General features: G+C 42.4%; 1 long non-coding RNA gene across 2 annotated transcripts; it reads left to right on the top strand.

Annotated features, from left to right (window-relative positions):
- The first annotated feature begins 5630 nt into the window (after window positions 1-5630).
- On the top strand, window positions 5631-16687 carry LOC128413813 (uncharacterized). 2 transcript variants are annotated; one of them, XR_008330479.1, is made up of 3 exons: window positions 5631-5809; window positions 8506-8644; window positions 15151-16687. It is a non-coding gene; the product is annotated as an uncharacterized LOC128413813 (long non-coding RNA). The 2 variants fall into 2 exon arrangements; XR_008330478.1 differs by lacking the exon at window positions 15151-16687 and adding an exon at window positions 13748-13860.
- Window positions 16688-16992: the final 305 nt, after the last annotated feature.

The raw sequence follows: 16992 nt of genomic DNA, 5'->3' as shown, positions 1-16992 counted from the left end.
CTTTCTGTATCATGTGGACAGCATGAGTAAACCGCTTCTGGTGCAATGGAGCACTGTGACAGGAGCCAGAGCACACAGAAATGCTGTTTACCTTCCTGCCACAGTGGTACCTATTTATCTACTCGCACTGGTGTGCTTTCAAACTGCTAGGTTGGCTGGCCCTGGGACAAAGCAATGGGAGCTCACCCCGTTGCTTGGATTTGAACCACTGACCTTCTGATCGGCAAGCCCAAGAGGCTCAGTGGTTTAGACCACAGCGCCACCCAAATCCCTTTGTTGGAGGGTATGCAGACCTGGAATAAAAATAAGCAGCTCATCCTTCAACCAAATTCTGCCTATTTTCCACTTGTGTAGATGAAAGTCAAAGAGACTGACTCTCCTGTCTTAAGGCTCCTATTCAGTCAAACTAAGGAAGAACAACTGAGCGTGTTCCAGTCATGTTTCTCGGAAATAAAAGCTATTCAGAGCAGCACACGGATTAGGCCCTTATCAGTTTGAGTCGTCCACATTTCCATTAGTAGCATGAGGCTTTTAAAATCTGATTTTGGCTTTTCATGATGATAGAGCTTCACAGGTGCCGCAGCCGAGGCCCTAAAGACAAGTGTAATATGATTAGAAACAAATAAGATGCAGGGGCTGTTCAATCTCCATCACACAACCAGGCCGGGCAGCGAGACGCGAAAACTGATAGCTCGGAGGCTTCATCTGCACAAGGCGGGCGATTACGAGGCAACAAAAAGCAGACCCAGAGAGCCTTCCTATGATTATAAAAAACTGATCAGTGGCATCGTAAACGCAAAAGTGATAAACCATTATTTCAAAGACGGTAATCACCCAGCCCAGCCACATGGTTATATTTATAGCAGAGTTGCCCAGAAAGAGCTTTCTGCGGAGCAGTAGGTCTTTGGCACTTTTAGCCTATTCTGGGAAAGGGGTAATAAAAGAGGGGAGCAAAAGAGGGAAACAGAGGGAATAAAAGAGCGAGGCAGTGCACTCATAACTCAGGGTCTTTGTAGGAGACTCACAGCTTATTACTGAAACTATTAAAGCCATGTGTTTATTTAATAGTCATAAGATAAGGGCTAAGCTGAAATTTCTCAAAAACAAACTGAAAATCTTAGCCACAACCCTCAAGAATATTTGACAGAATGGGATCTCCCAACTTTTATACCATATTGAAGAAGAGGAAGTTTCAAACACAAGGGTGATTCCAACCCAATATATTTTAAAATTTCTGCAACTAGCAATGACCTTGTGCCCTATTTCTTCCAGTTCTCCTCTCCTAACTCAGAGTTTCCTTCATCAGCCAGTATGAATTTATAGTTTCATATGACATTAAGTGAGCCAAAATTTCACAGAAATTTTCTGAGAAATTCTCTGGGGATTTGCACTCCCTAAGAAGACTATTTGATTAGGTAGTAGTAGTAGTAGTGGTAGTAGTAGTAGTAATTTTATTATTTATACCCCACCCATTTAGCTGGATTGCCAGAGCCACTCTCCACTGCCACCCACTCACAAATGGCCTGGAGAATTATGGGAGGCTATCTACGCTCAGTCATAAATAAAATACGGTTATAGTGTTATTTCTTTCTTCTTCTTTGATTTAAAATAAATATTAGCTAAAGAAAATACCAAGTTCTTACAGCAAAGCAAGTTTTACCCTCTCTCAATCATGTTGCCAGTTACCACATTTTTATTTTGTCCCATCAAACTCAATGGGGCTCAGTAACATCTGACTCTACTCTATTGCTAAACCCTCAATCAAAATACCACAAAACCCCAAATCCATCAGGGGTTAAAATGGTTTGCAACCTGATATTATTATTTTTTTTGAAAAGTTCTCATCCAGTGCTGAAAAAAGGCAATGAAGTGAAACTCACTATGGTGAACACTCCATAGCTGGGTTGTCAATAACATGACCCACTTCATTGTAGATAATAATAATAATAATAATAATAATAATAATAATAATAATAATTGCACCCTGCCCATCTGGCTGGGTTGCCCCAGCCACACTATGTGGCTTCCAGCATATTAAAAACTTCCCTGAACAGGGCTCCCTTCAGACATCTTCTAAAAGTTGTATAGTTACTTATCTCCTTGACATCAGATGGGAGGGCGTTCCATAGGGCGGGCACCACTACCAAGAAGGCCCTTTGCACGGTTTCCTGTAGCTTCACTTCTTGCAGTGAGGGAACCACCAGAAGACCCTTGGATTTGGACCTTAGTGTCTGGACTGAGCAATGGGGGTGGAGATGCTCCTTCAGGTATACAGGGCCAAGACCATTTAGGTCTTTAAAGGTCAGCACCAACATTCTGAATTGATGGCAGAGGCACCCAGTTGATGACTACCGATGACTACTAAGGCAGCGGTGAAATTGGTCCTCTACCTGTGAATTTAATGGTGAGTCTAGTGTCTGGAATGAGAAGCCAATCCCTTCATCCTTTTAAGTTTGCTCAAGCTTTCAACCTATTCTTCCATAGAACTCAACAGGATTTATTGAGAGCTGAATCAGCCTCCACTGCCATAACTCTGACACAGTTTCTATCAGGATTGATTGAATGTGATGGACACAGGGAATATGGGGTGAAATGTTGGGAAGTGGCATTTATAGAGGGAGAGAAAGAGATGGCACAGGAATTTTGAGAAAGGGAGTCTTTCTCAAATACGAGAGCTACCTTCAAATATCTTAAGGGCTGTTCAATGGACGAGGGAACATGCTTGTTTTCTCCTGCTCTGGAGGGTAGGACTCAAGGCAATGGCTTCAACTTACAAGAAAGGAGATTCTAGCTAAACATTTTTTTGGGGGGACACACCTTTCTTTTTGTATAATTTTTATTAAGTTTTTTCTATTTTACATTTTAGAATATTCATTTGAACAACCTTAAAATATGGACTAGATGATCCTTGGTCCCTTCCAACTCTAAGATTCTATTATTCTATGTTATGATAGCTAACAGCACCACCACTCCTTCTGTTCCCATTTACCTGGTGACTGTTTGACTCTTCCCTGACCCCCTTATTGGCACCTACAATCAGTGTTTTTTTCTGGGGGTACACATACCCCTAAACATTTTGTGAATCTTTGTACTTTTGTCTTGATATCTATGAGCTGTGGAGCTTGTTATTTCCAAGAGTCTATAATATCTTTAACCAAAAGAACAGAGGCACCTTTTGGGTTTTATATCCAAACTATTGTATTTTTCTGAACAAAGTAGAACTTTGAACAACATATAACTGGGGCGTGGGTGGTTGTGAGACCTTGGAAGTGATTCTTGGTATAAAAAGAGGGTTGTTACCAATATGTTCCATGAAACAGAAGTGGGTATGTCATTCAACCCGACGTTATAAAACGAAGCACCTTTTTTTCACCCCTCTCTGAGCTTGAAAACATATTACAATATGTTACATTTTCTTTCCTGTTGTTCTGCTTTATTTCTGGCACAAAGAGAAAGCAAAATCTCACCGAGTCGCTAACAAACGTTCAAACTCACAAAGGTTCAAGACAAGGTTTGTTACTTTCTGGTCTCCCTTTATAGTCCTTCACTGATGTATGACAAGGACCCTCAAAACAGTCCGATGCCTGCGTTATTCAGCAAATATAGACTTTCTCTTCCTTGCTCTTCAGGAAGTGATGATATCGCTGAGTCATTTTTGGCTGGATACAAGACAGGGAAGCAAAAGAGAGAAGGTGAAAAGGGGGGGGGGAGCCAGGTAACAAGAGAGATAGCTGAATTGAAGAAAGAAGTGTAAACGCATGCTGTAATCAAGGAGTCTTGAGATCTGCCAATATTTCAAAACCCAAACATGGGAGATTTCATTATTTATATAGATTTTTTAAAAAATAATACAAAGATTCTTCTTCTTTGGCAATCACTCGTAGCTGAGTGTTTCCCAGTTGTCGGTGTTTATACTACATTTTTAAAGATTTGTCTTGAGACAATCTTTAGACCTCTTTTGTTGACCACCAGCATTACACTTTCCATTTTTAAGTTCGGAATAGAGTAGTTGCATTGGAAGATGATAATCAGGCATCCGCACAACATGACCAGTCCAATGAAGTTGATGTTGAAAAATCATTGCTTCGACACTGGTGATCTTTGCTTCTTCCAGTACACTGGCAAAAACAACCACAACCACAAATTGTGACAGAACAAGAACCAAAGGATGTTAAACTCCCTTCCATTCTCCACCCCCCAAAGAAATGAAAACCATCAAAACCCGTACAGGTCCCATTGATACATTCTTCTAAATCTTTTATTGGCAACACACCTCCCTCCTAAAGCATCCACCCTCCATATTTGGACTGCCTAAATTCATTTGAGGGCCACCCTTCCTGTCCAGTAAGTAAATTCTCATATCTCCTCCCAACATGGATTCTTTCCATGCCAAGGTATCCTTCAGATATACCTGGAGGCTACTCTTTTATGAGTAGATGATGCATGGCTGGGGTGTGGGTCTGAATTGTTCTATTCCAGGGATGGGGACACCTGCATGGCTCTTTCACGCAGAATTGGTGTTCCCCACGCCCTCCTGGCAGCATGCCAGTTCAGTGGAAGAGACCCTTAAGATGAATCTCGTTCACACTGTTCAGAAGTAGCCACCAGCCATGTGAGCTCTGAAAACTGGTTTGCATGCAGCTGCAAGAGGTCTAAAGGGGTACTTTCTTAGTGAGTAAAAAGGTAAATGACCCCTGGATGGTCAAGTCCAGTCAAAGGCGACTATGGGGTTCCGGTGTCCATCTCAACACGGGTGGCGCTGTGGTCCAAACCACTGAGCCACTTGGGCTTGTCGATCAGAAGGTCGGCGGTTTGAATCTGCTCTGGCTTCCGTCATGGTGTTCCATTGTGCCAGAAGCAGTTATGTCATACTGGCTACATGACCTGGAAAGCTGTCTGTGGACAAACGCCGGCTCCCTCAGTGAGATGAGTGCCATACCCCACGGTCACCTTTGACTGGACTTAACCACCCAGGGGTCCTTTATCTTTACCTTTTCTTAGTGAGTGTTTGGAAAATATTTGTGTTTTTTTTATAAGATATTTATTAGGATTTTACAAAAAGCAAAAATTAACAGAATAAAAAGAAGACAAGAAAAAAAAGAAAAAAATACAAAAAAATACAAAAATACATTAAAAAAATACAAAATACAAAAAAGAAATAAGTAGAAAAAGTTAAAAACAAATCCATTTTTTTTTCATATCTTTAAGCTTGTTTGCTTGTTTCCTTGACCTCCTCACACCTCCCTTTTTTGTATTCCTGTTCACATAGTCAGTTCAGCAAATCCTTACCCTCTTTCCTTTATCTTAACTCTATATCTTAACATATTATAACTATATTTTTTCATCCATTATCAATCCATTTTTGCATATTCTTATTAACCTTGTTGCTAATGCCACTTAATTTCAATCCAGCATCATTTTAGCATTCATTAATTTTACAATATTTCTGCAAATAGTCTTTAAATTTCTTCCAGTCTTCTTCCACCAGCTCTTCTCCCTGGTCTCGGATTCTGCCAGTCATTTCCACCAGTTCCATATAGTCCATCACCTTCATCTGCCACTCTTCCAGGGTGGGTAAATCTTGTGTCTTCCAATACTTTGCAATAAGTATTCTTGCTGCTGTTGTGTTTGGAAAATATTTGTATTCTGATCATTCTGTCCTGGCTCACTAGTTTAGGGCACACATATTGATGGTGTCATGTGCACACAGATTGTTGCATTGCCTCCTGGAAGTTGTAGTTTGGTTTGGTGGTTTCTGATGGATTTGAAGAGGAATGTACAGAGTGGTCCATAGTCACAGACAAAGCAGGTGAATGTTTTGAATGAGGCGGCTGTTAACTTATAGTTGATCTCTCTCTCTCTCTCTCTCTCTCTCTCTCTCTCTCTCTCACTGAGTAGCGATTAAATAATCCTATTTCGTTCCGTCATTAGGTGGGCTTGGTTTCTCACTGTAAATACAATGGCTAAATACAATCCAAGTGATTTGACTTGCCATTGTGTTTGTCGTGATATGACGCTCTTTCTGAGATACTATATGCAAGTCATCAAGTGAGGGGCATGGACATGGCAATTAGCCATCAGTTTGAATTTAACCTTCATCTTTAACAGGCCAAACACTTGACAAAAATGAATGCATATTGGACAAGAGTTAAACCAACATTTCTATACAGAACAGCATATGCCACATCTTCCCCCAGCTCACTGGAAAGCCCAGATAATTTAGTAGGAGAAGAAATATGGATAAAACTTAACTGCAGTGCCAATAGCATCAGAGTTGATCTACATGCACGATGAAGAGTGTGCAACCTTTCCGAGCTATTATTATCTTTCAGGGAGAGCAATGCAATACCGCCAGTTTCTAAAGGCACTCGCCATTGTAGTGCATTGTGAATACTTAAAATGCCCGTAGGGTCCAAGGAACCTAAATGAGATTCTAATGTTAATAAGTGCTGAGTGACCTTTACTGTTAACTATCTAATACATCTCAGGCAGACAACATGGAACCTCTGCTATGGGAGGGTCACATGGGAAAGCTGCTAGCCCTTTCGGTGTAATGAAAAGTCTCCCCTAAAATACAAAATGAAATGGGTTTTTAAAGTGACAGTTGCTGTGTCTTCGTGGTCACCTTTAAATCCTCGTGAGATATGTGCCACCTCAAATTAAAAGCTGTAGGTGGAGTCAAAACCTCAAGGTGCTGCAATGTAATTAATATGCAAAAGGCCCTATTTATAGATTGTAATAAATGGCCTGATCCAAAGCTGTTAAGTTCTATGGCTGAGATGAATATCCGAAATGCGGGATTCATTATCAAATTCAAACGTTCCCCAGATATTCTCTGCATATTCACAGAATATTCATTCAATATTGGATACTGGCATTTGACACCCAACTATATTTGATTTCAATATTTGGTGGTTGATGGCATGCAATGGTATAAAGTACTTTGCCATGACAGTACATGGCAATGGGTGTGCAAAACTGGTTTTTATTTATATGAAGATGTATGTCACACACTTCTAAAGCTTACACACCATTAAAAATATTTTTTAAAATTATTCCACAAATAATATAATAATAATATAACAAAAGCAAAATAATCTTTGTTTTAATTATTATTTATTGCATTTCACTCACACATTTTTCTCCAAGGAGCTCAAGGGGACATACACCCTTCTTTGTCTCCTCATTTAATCCCCAACAACAACCCTGTGAAGTAGATTAGGCTGAGAGGCTGTGAGCATCATAAAAGGTAAAGGTAAAGGTACCCCTGCCCGTACGGGCCAGTCTTGACAGACTCTAGGGTTGTGCGCTCATCTCACTCTATAGGCTGGGAGCCAGCGCTGTCCGCAGACACTTCCGGGTCACGTGGCCAGCGTGACAAGCTGCATCTGGCGAGCCAGCGCAGCACACGGAACACCGTTTACCTTCCCGCTATAAAGCGGTACCTATTTATCTACTTGCACTTAGGGGTGCTTTCGAACTGCTAGGTGGGCAGGAGCTGGGACCGAACGACGGGAGCGCACCCCACCACGGGGATTCGAACCGCCAACCATGCGATCTGCAAGTCCTAGGCGCTGAGGTTTCACCCACAGCGCCACCCGCGTCCCAGTGAGCATCATAGCTGAGTGGGAATTTGAACCCTGGTCTCCCAGGGTCTAGTCTGCCATGCTAACCACTGAACAACACTGTCTCTAATAAAAACAGTCATAGGTGCAGTAGATAAAGCAAAGGCATTGGACAAAACATTGGCACTGGTAAAGCCTCCCTAAGCAGAAACATCTGCTGTGATGGGATAAAGAGTGCCACTATTTAGATGGGATCACAGAGAAGACCCTTACCTTTGTCCCATCCACCAAACCTCCAGCATCAGGACATAGAAGATAGTCTGATAAGGGAGAAGAGATTGTTTTGATCAAAGGCGATAGAAGCTCTCTCTCTCTGATCTAAGTGGTCCATAATTTAGAAGTTGCCTATTCTTCCTTAATGATACTGATTTTTTTTATAAAGGAGATACCCAGTTCACACAGATAGCCTCTTATTTTAAAAAAGGGATTATTGCACTGGGAAGGTGGTTTTGGAAGCAATGGTCAGGGTATTTATCTATTTGATGGTTCACCACAGCATGCAAATGGCAGGTGCTCTAAGGGACATTTGGTCCACCTCAGAATACGGGATCTACTTGCAGCATGCAATCGTGTTAAACGTTTCATTGGAGCGGCTAGGTGGTGAACATTGTTAGATTTGAGAGCTGACAGCCTGCAAGTTAATATTTAATAGTTAACATTTGTCAGCTGAGAGCTTTTGAGTTTTCGTTTTCGGACTTTCCCCAAATCAAAATATTCAAGAGGTGCCCATGTGCCCTGAATACTAAATTTTAAATGAAAACATTACCTTTCAAAATTCAACTCTGAATTTTATGTGGAAAATTTCAATGGGGAATATTCATATTGTTAATATTTGCTTCTTCCATCCCCCCCCCACCGCTGCATAATCCAGTGTGTGCAGAAATACAAATGTGCACGAAATTCAGAAAAAAGAAAGGCAAACGAAGTAAGCTGAAGCTGCAGAAAACAGAAAGGGGAATCCTGTGGGATCCTAATGTACTTTGCTAACAGGATTCAAGGATACTCATTCAGCCATGCAGGTAGGACTTTCTAGGAGGATTCAGTTTTAGAATGTTTTGGGGGTTGTTGGGGTTTTTTTCATACTGCAATCCTAGACATGTCCATTTAGAATTAAGCCCCACTGAGTTCAATTGGATTTCTTCCCAGGTAAGTGAATACAGGCTTGTCGCCTGGATCAATTAAGATGTGTAATCAGTTTGTTGGCGCTTTGTGGTGGAACTTTAGGTCAAACATACAGAGGGATTCTCCAAGAGTGTCAAGGATCCAAGCTTTCTCAAAAACTAATGATCGAAAGTGACAGGAGACAAAACAGTCGGGATCCCCTGCAGGGAGCCTGTGAAGTGGGAAGGTTATTTGGAAACCGGCAAGACGATATCAAGAACAAGGACATGAAATGAATAAGAGAGGTGTCCATGCTGATTAGGAGAGATGCTTTCATCTGAAGCTGCCATACCTTGACTTCAAGCCGCACACTAAAATGCATTTGACTGAACGGAATCACTAATCAGCCGAAACATTTCCTTCACTTTTCTTGGGAAGTGGAAAGAGCCTCAGACTGGCCTTTATTTATCTCTTTGAGCCAACAGACATTCTCTTGCTTCCAAGATGTTATAGGAATTCTAAGGTCTCAAATATAGAGTAAATGTTGATAATTGCACAAGGTAAACGCACATACATAAGTATATAAACCATGTGTCTAAAATAGTACAGGAAAGCAATCCAAAAGCCATCTTGGGTCTCCTAAAGACTAAATATTTCCTTTGCCTCCTTAATCCCCCTTGCTTGAGAACACACAGGAAGTCAGAAATCAGGGAAGTTCCTGAAGGGATTCCTCTCCTATATATTTGAACCTCCTTTGCATTTGTTATGTACTGAGTTGAATAGGATCCAAACTGCAGCAGTCTGATTGGTCCTAGAACAATAGGATCCAAAAGGCAGCAGTCTGATTGGTCCTAGAACAATAGGATTCAGAATGCAGCAGTCTGATTGGTCCTAGAACAATGCAGCAGTATGATTGGTTGGCAGGAACCACCCAATCATGCTCCAGATAAAAGTGAATCCACAACCTGATTGGCTTACAGTAGAATTCCGGAATTAGCCAATCATGTGCAGCCCATTGTGTAAATAATGTATATAAAGCAGATACTTTGAGGGGACATTCAATCCTCCTCACCACTATGAGCTGAATAAAGAGCATGAAATCACTTTGCGACTCTGAGTATATTTCAGCATTAATTGTCATTGTTTGCCCAGGTGCTCTGCATTGAGGGATGTCTGATGGACATCCTGATTGTCTCATCAAATGCTAATGTTCTGTGTAAACTGTGTCTGGAATGATGTGAAACTTGCTAAATCCTCAGGACTATCACACCTTGGCCTGCCTCAGCCACAGTAGCCCCACCTTATATGTGGTGCAATTTCCGACTGTAGAGAGGGTGTCTTTCTTCTCCATGCCAAAATGCAAACCCTTAAAAGAGATGCTTCTTCTTGGTTCTGGGTCTCTTTTGTGGCGGAACTCTATTGCAACAGAAAAATAAAGATCTGCCTTGCTTTCACTGCATCCTGTGTCTGTCCATCCATCTCTGGCTGATCATGAACTTAGGGAACTCAGACCCTTGGGTAGCAAAACCAACCACCCCTATTTCACTGATATATTGCAGTGATGGGCTGGTGTAGAGGGACCCTGCATACAACAATTTATAAGAAGGGGAGGGACAAAGAAAAATTATGGCGACATGGCTTTTGACAATCTCAACAATCAGGTGTTGCGTGTCGAGGTCCCACAAGCCACCCCAAAATAAATCACAATTCACACATAATTTTTGTTTAAGGTTTTTGGCATAATTTTGGCCACAACCTTATTAAAATACATAAAAGTGAGTGGTTGCTTATGCATTGGTTCCAACTATCTGTCACCGCCAATGGGACAGGACTGACTTCTGGATTCCAGCAAAAGCCAGTCGGGGAAAGCAATATTGGGGAGAGCATGGAGCCGGGCACCAGACCCTCACCTCCCCCCGCATGCTCCCAGGGGCTTGCGCGGCCCAAGCCCCAACCAGGGATTTGGACGAAAGGATGGCAAGCCCCTAGATTCCTTTAACAGAATTCCCTTGCAGCAGCAGCATTGGAGGGGCAGGCACCGCCAATCCATACCCCTCCACCAACCAATTTTTTAACCAATGCCTAACCGCAACCTTACAAGTTGTGATGATTTGCTACGCAGTAGGCAAAAACCAAATGCCACCAGCCAATCAGCCAACTGGACAAAATTCCTACCAGGCCCTTCGCCAAAAGCAGACAACCCCATGACAGGCATAGCAAGGTCAACGCAAAGACCAATACCTAGGGAGGGTGGGCGGGTGTTCCGATGCACGCAGCAAGGAGAACGGTCAGTGCTGCGTATCTTACATTTAAAACCTTCCCCTTAATTGGCAACATCAAAATTTCCCTAGTAAGAGGAAACTACCGAATCCTTGCTAATGGCTATCCAAACGATCCCGCCCAGCAACAAGGGGGTGGCGTGCCAGACCCCACCGCAACACATGCTCTCCAGGAAGGAGAACACACTTTGTCACACTATTCCTACCAGCGGTCAGATGAGTGGCAGTGAACCATTTTCCAAATCATGTTTTATTTTTTCAGTATCTCACCTGTTAACTTTACAGCTACCAGCAGGAACACTTCCTTGTCTCCTCCATCATCACAGACAGCAGTGCAATATCATGAAGAAGCAGTGTGAGCCTCTAGTGCATTACCACCTGATCACATGGAAGCCTGTTTCATGTTATCTTCATTTTAGGGGGTTCCTTTTGTGTGTGTGTGTTTGTGTCTTGTTTGTTTTTGAGGCAGGGAGAGCCCACAACGTTGGTGCTGTTGCATGTGCTCATGACAGGGCTGGCCCAAGACATTCTGCCACCTGAGGCAAACCACCCAATGGCACACCCCCTGCTACGGATAAAGGGGTGAGTGGAGATCTACCGGGAATATATATCTACATCAGGAACAAGGGGCGGGAGCAAAAGGGAATGAGAGGGAAATCCAATCCACCTTATCTGACGGCGCTTTGACCTGCTTTACCATGCTGCCTGAGCCAAACTGTCTAGCAAGGACGAGGGAGCCTGTGTGCCTTTCTAAGTGTTGCTGGACTACAACTCCCATCATCCATGACCATTGGCTATGCTGGCTGAGGGCTGATGAGAGTTGGAGTCCAACACAAGTTCCCCATTCTAGTTGTATAGCTTTCAGAGGTGTAGCCATGTTAAGTCTGCACTATGGCAAAGCCCAGAAAATCGGGTTCACAATTTGTTTGTGGCATAAGCTTCTACAGACTGGGGTGGTGGTGGTGGTTATTGTTTTGTTTTGTTTTTGTTTTAACTTTCAATTTTGTGCTTTTATCCTGCATTTTTCTCTTGTGAACCACCCTGAGATCTCTGGATAAAGGGTGGTATATTGATGAATTGATGATGGTGGTTGAAGTGAGAATCAAAGCTGGTTGTGTGTGTGTGGGGGGGGAAGGGGCCCCACTCTGAATCACACCAGGCAGGTCCAGAGCTCAGGAGACCCCAGAGGGCAGACCCCACCATTTCCCCCCAAGGGGTGGGAGAAGACCAGCAGCATCTCCTCTTCACTGAGAGGCCACCATTGAAATAAACTCAGAGTCACAAAGTGATTTCATGCTCTTTATTCAGCTCATAGTGGTGAGGAGGAATGAATGAAAGTCCCCTCAAAGTATCTGCTTTATATACATTATTTACACAATGGGCTGCACATGATTGGCTAATTCCGGAATTCTACTGTAAGCCAATCAGGTTGTGGATTCACTTTTATCTGGAGCATGATTGGGTAGTTCCTGCCAACCAATCATACTGCTGCATTGTTCTAGGACCAATCAGACTGCTGCATTCTGAATCCTATTGTTCTAGGACCAATCAGACTGCTGCCTTTTGGATCCTATTGTTCTAGGACCAATCAGACTGCTGCAGTTTGGATCCTATTCAACTCAGTACATAACAACCATAGAAGAAGCATTGGGGGTTGCCACCAAGAAGGCAGCAGGCCCAGCCTCCAAGGAGTGTGCCACAGCCATCACTGCCATTGTGGCAGCAGTGGGGGCAGCAGGCAATGTTTTCTGTGAAGGCCAAATCTGCCGCTTCCCCTTGCCTCATGGGTGAGCCAGCCATGGCTCCTGTTGAGGGCAGGCACTGTGTGTGGTGGAGGGAAGGGACTCATACCACACCAAGACCACATTATAACCTTCTCTGAATTCTCTGAACCTTCTCTTGTCAAACGCTTTCCATTTTCTAGATGGGAACACTACTGCAGAAAGATAACAACTCACCCAGGGCCACACATGGTGAATGTTATTAAGCAAGAATTTAAGACTATCTTCAACATTTTTGCAGGGCGTGGATCACACACGCCATCAATGTATGGACCCCCCCCTTTTGTGTTATACCCAGTGCATTTTTTTCTTTAAAAAAATGTTTAGGGGTACTCTCATTTTGACTCAAGAAAATCACCATTTTATAGTTCAAATCGGGGAAAAGAAATACAGTAAATGGACAAAAGTACAGAGATTCACAACATGTTTAGGGGTATGCGTACCCCTAGAAAAAAAGCACTGGTTATACCTACATCCACTTCTAAATAGATTAGTGACAGGTCAATGAGATCCAGTCTCTGATCTTGTTCATTTTGGACCGTGTCCCCATCACTTGCAAGCATGCATTTTGGATGAGGAACGGGACCGCAGGGAAGCCGTTCTTGGGCTTCAAAGGTAACATTTGAGTCAGCTAGGTGCCTTCAGGTGTTCTCAAAACGCTTAAGAAAAGCAACGGGAGCTCTGTTCCAAAACAGTTGTTACAATTAGGATGACTTCTCTGGAGCAGGGAGTGTTTCTGCAGTTGCCATTTTGGACCCTCCTCGGGATGCAGCGAGGAGAGAGAAAATCTTTAAGCAGATGCTAATTGCATTACACAAAATCCAAGCGCAATTACTTCAGCATAATCAGTTCAGTTCAAACTGTGTCAGGCCCACCTGCCTTGGTTCCTTAAGGAACTAATGATAGGGGGCATCAAAGACGGGAGATGGGAGAAATAAAGCTCTCTCTCTCTTTCCCACAGATCCATGCGTTTGCCAAAGGCTTTCATCCAAAATACCCTCGGCAAAAATATCCAGCTCAGGCTCCATATTTCTGTTCACTTGCTATCCAATTAAAGTCTCCCATGCTTGCCCTCCTATAGTGCATTTATTTCAGAGTCACTGCCTGTTTTGCTTTTAACCCTCTGATAATCTGTTTATCACCAGAGAGGAAGAGAATGTATTCTTAAAAGAAGCACTAAAAGGTCACAAGGCCAATTATAATGCTGGAAGGTATTTTGATTGAACAAGAAATAAAGGATTGGTACTTAGCAGAGATGAAAGAGACAATTTGCTTCTAAAATTCTTCTCCTTTGCAGATGTTCAGGTCAAATATTCTCCAGTGATACCCTTCAGGTTGCAAAGTGAAAGGTTTAAAAACCACCGGTACCTCGTATTTGACAGCATTTGAGAGTTGGCATGCAACCGGCAGTTTACAGGACTAGTTATCCAGGTTTACTACGTACAACGAATGCAACAAAGATTTGGAAGCAGGCAGACTCCGCACCCTCATTTGAGAGATAAAGAAGGGATGCCTAGAGCATCACTTAAGAGTATCGATAGTCTAGGCCTAAATTTCTAGCCTGTAACTGAGGTTGCAAAGCTGCTACGGCTAAGCAATTGCTCTTCAAGGTGACCTGTAATTTACAAACAGCAAACACACTATTCACAAAACTGCACAACTCAGACACATTCAAAAACAATTACTCTACAACCTCAAGCAGATGGTATCATGAGGGTGCTTCATTCTATATGATAAATCAGTTGCTTTCTGCAGTGGGAAATATATTGAGTGTAACCTTACTCTTTCTATAAAACCATAATGGATTTTGTAAAATAATAATAATAATAAAGACAAATCAGGACGTAAGCAACTGAGGAATTCTAGGAACAAACGTCACACACACCTGCTTTCACTTCAGAATGTTGCTATCCTGATGGGTGTGTGTGTACATTTATGATAATGATGGTTAATTAAAGGCCCATCGTGCTGGAAAAGCAGGGTTGGAGAGCTGGCAGAAGACATGTAGGTGTCTGAAGAAGAAAATCCAAGAAGTGCCCCAATGAAAAAATGTAACGATAAACCAAATAATTGACCATTACAGTAGTCGCCTTTAATGGTACCCCAAACTGCAAGCCACCCTGGGCCAACCCAGGGACTGTTCACCATGCCCTGAATCAATTCCTGAATTAGTGGACAAAGAATGGGGAACAGGAAGGGTGGATAATCTGAGACTGTCCCTGAACTCCACCCCTCTGCTTTCCCCTCACTCCCCATCATCACGGAGGCCATTTTGTCAGGCAAAGGGGGTGGGGTAGGGTAGGAGGGAGATTCGTGTTGTTGCCTCCAGTTTGTAATTCCTTTCCTTTCTTCTGTTCTCCTGAGCAACCACCACACTCTGCAGAGGAGGAAATAAAGGGCTTTCTGCGACCAACTCAAAAGCTGCCTTTAGGGTGTAGAGGAAAGGAGGCAATTCTACGCCTTTCTGCTTCTTCTGAACTGGAAATGTGGAACCCGAAGCCCTCTACATACTGTTGAACTTCATTTCCCATCAGCCCCGGCAAGGACAGCCAATGGACAGGGATCATGGGAGTTGGAGTTCAGCAACCTCTGGGGGCAGAAGCGCCAACTTGCGCAGAAGAGTGGGATGCTAATGACATGTGCATGACACCAGGATACCGGGAGGAGCCAAATGTGGCAGTAGCATGACTTCAATGGCTGGCAGCTCCTCTCTGGGGCTTAGCCTCATCCCACTTTATAAATACATCTGGAGATGTCAGTTACAGTAATTTTGACATTATCGCCCTATACAGACAAATGGGCCCTACAAAAATACATCAAGTTTCAGAGGGAGACTTAAAATTTACAGCATGCTGCGCGCCGAAGTAAAATTATATGAAAATGATGTATCGTTGAGATTTAACACCTACATAATTAGCAAAAATGTATAGAACTGCTTCAAAAGTGTGTTGGAAGTGTAAGGAGAAGGAAGGCACTTTCTACCATATGTGGTGGATGTGCAAAATAAAAAAAGCATTCTGGGAAATGATATATAATGAGTTGAAAAAAATGTTTAAAATAACATTTGTGAAAAAACTGGAAGGTTTTCTACTAAGAATTCTGGATGCAGAAAAACCAAAGGAGCAGAAAATATTATTCATGTATGCGACGACAGCAGCCTGGATACTAGTGCCCCAGAGATGGAAATAAGATAAACTCCCAACCAGAGATGAATTCCTCTCTCATTACATATGCTAATCATCTGCATACTATCCCTTGCTTTTTCCTGTAGGACTAATTGCAGTCGTTAACAGTCGTCAACAGGTTTACCATACACATTGAGTCAATCGCCCATCTCCTACTACCCTCCTGAGAAAAACCCCACCCCACCCTCCCACTATATATAAGGGTCTGGTGACTTCTGTTTCAGTGTATCTGAAGAAGTGTGCATGCACACAAAAGCTTATACCCAGAACAAACTTAGTTGGTCCCTAAGGTGCTACTGGACAATTTTTTAAAATATATTTTGGTTGATAAAGATGATGGACTACGTTGAAATGGCGAAAATGACCGGAAAAATCAGAAACCAAGAAGGTAGAAACTTCCATAAGGAATGGGGGGCGGGGAATTATAAGTTATTTAAGAGAAGACTGTAAACAACTAAAAACTTTGGCAGGATTATAGTAACACTTGTAATTATTAAAAACTAAGGTAAATATGATTTTTTTTTTTAGAAAAATAGAGAAATTATATGATGCAGTATAAAAAGATTGACAATGGAACCAATGGAGGGGTGGAGGGAAGTCTAAGGATTCGGGCATCCTATATGTTTATGTTTATGATTGTTGTTTGAATTCAAATGTATATTGTAAAACTGAATAAAAAAAATATAATAAAAAAACATTTTGGAGGGAGGAGTAGACAGGTGTGTACTGGGGGAAGTTGATTCACAACATTGGGATAAACATGGAGAAAACCCTACTCTTTGCCGCAGATGTTCTAAGGTACTGAACTGAGGGACATTGGGGTGGGTTCAGATGAGGAGAGACACTTTCTGAAGATGAAAGAATACTGGATTCAGTCTGATCCAGGAGGGCTTTCTGATATTGATAGGCTGTTTCCACAAATTGCAACGTCATGCAAACCTCACCACGGTAAACAGTTAATTTTTGTTCGTTGTCTTCTCACTCCCTCTTCTCCTTTTCACACACACACACACTTTTTGTG

The sequence above is a fragment of the Podarcis raffonei genome, chromosome 5 (assembly GCF_027172205.1).
Source record: "Podarcis raffonei isolate rPodRaf1 chromosome 5, rPodRaf1.pri, whole genome shotgun sequence".
NCBI lineage: Eukaryota > Metazoa > Chordata > Lepidosauria > Squamata > Lacertidae > Podarcis > Podarcis raffonei.
This window is presented reverse-complemented; position numbering and strand designations above follow the sequence as displayed.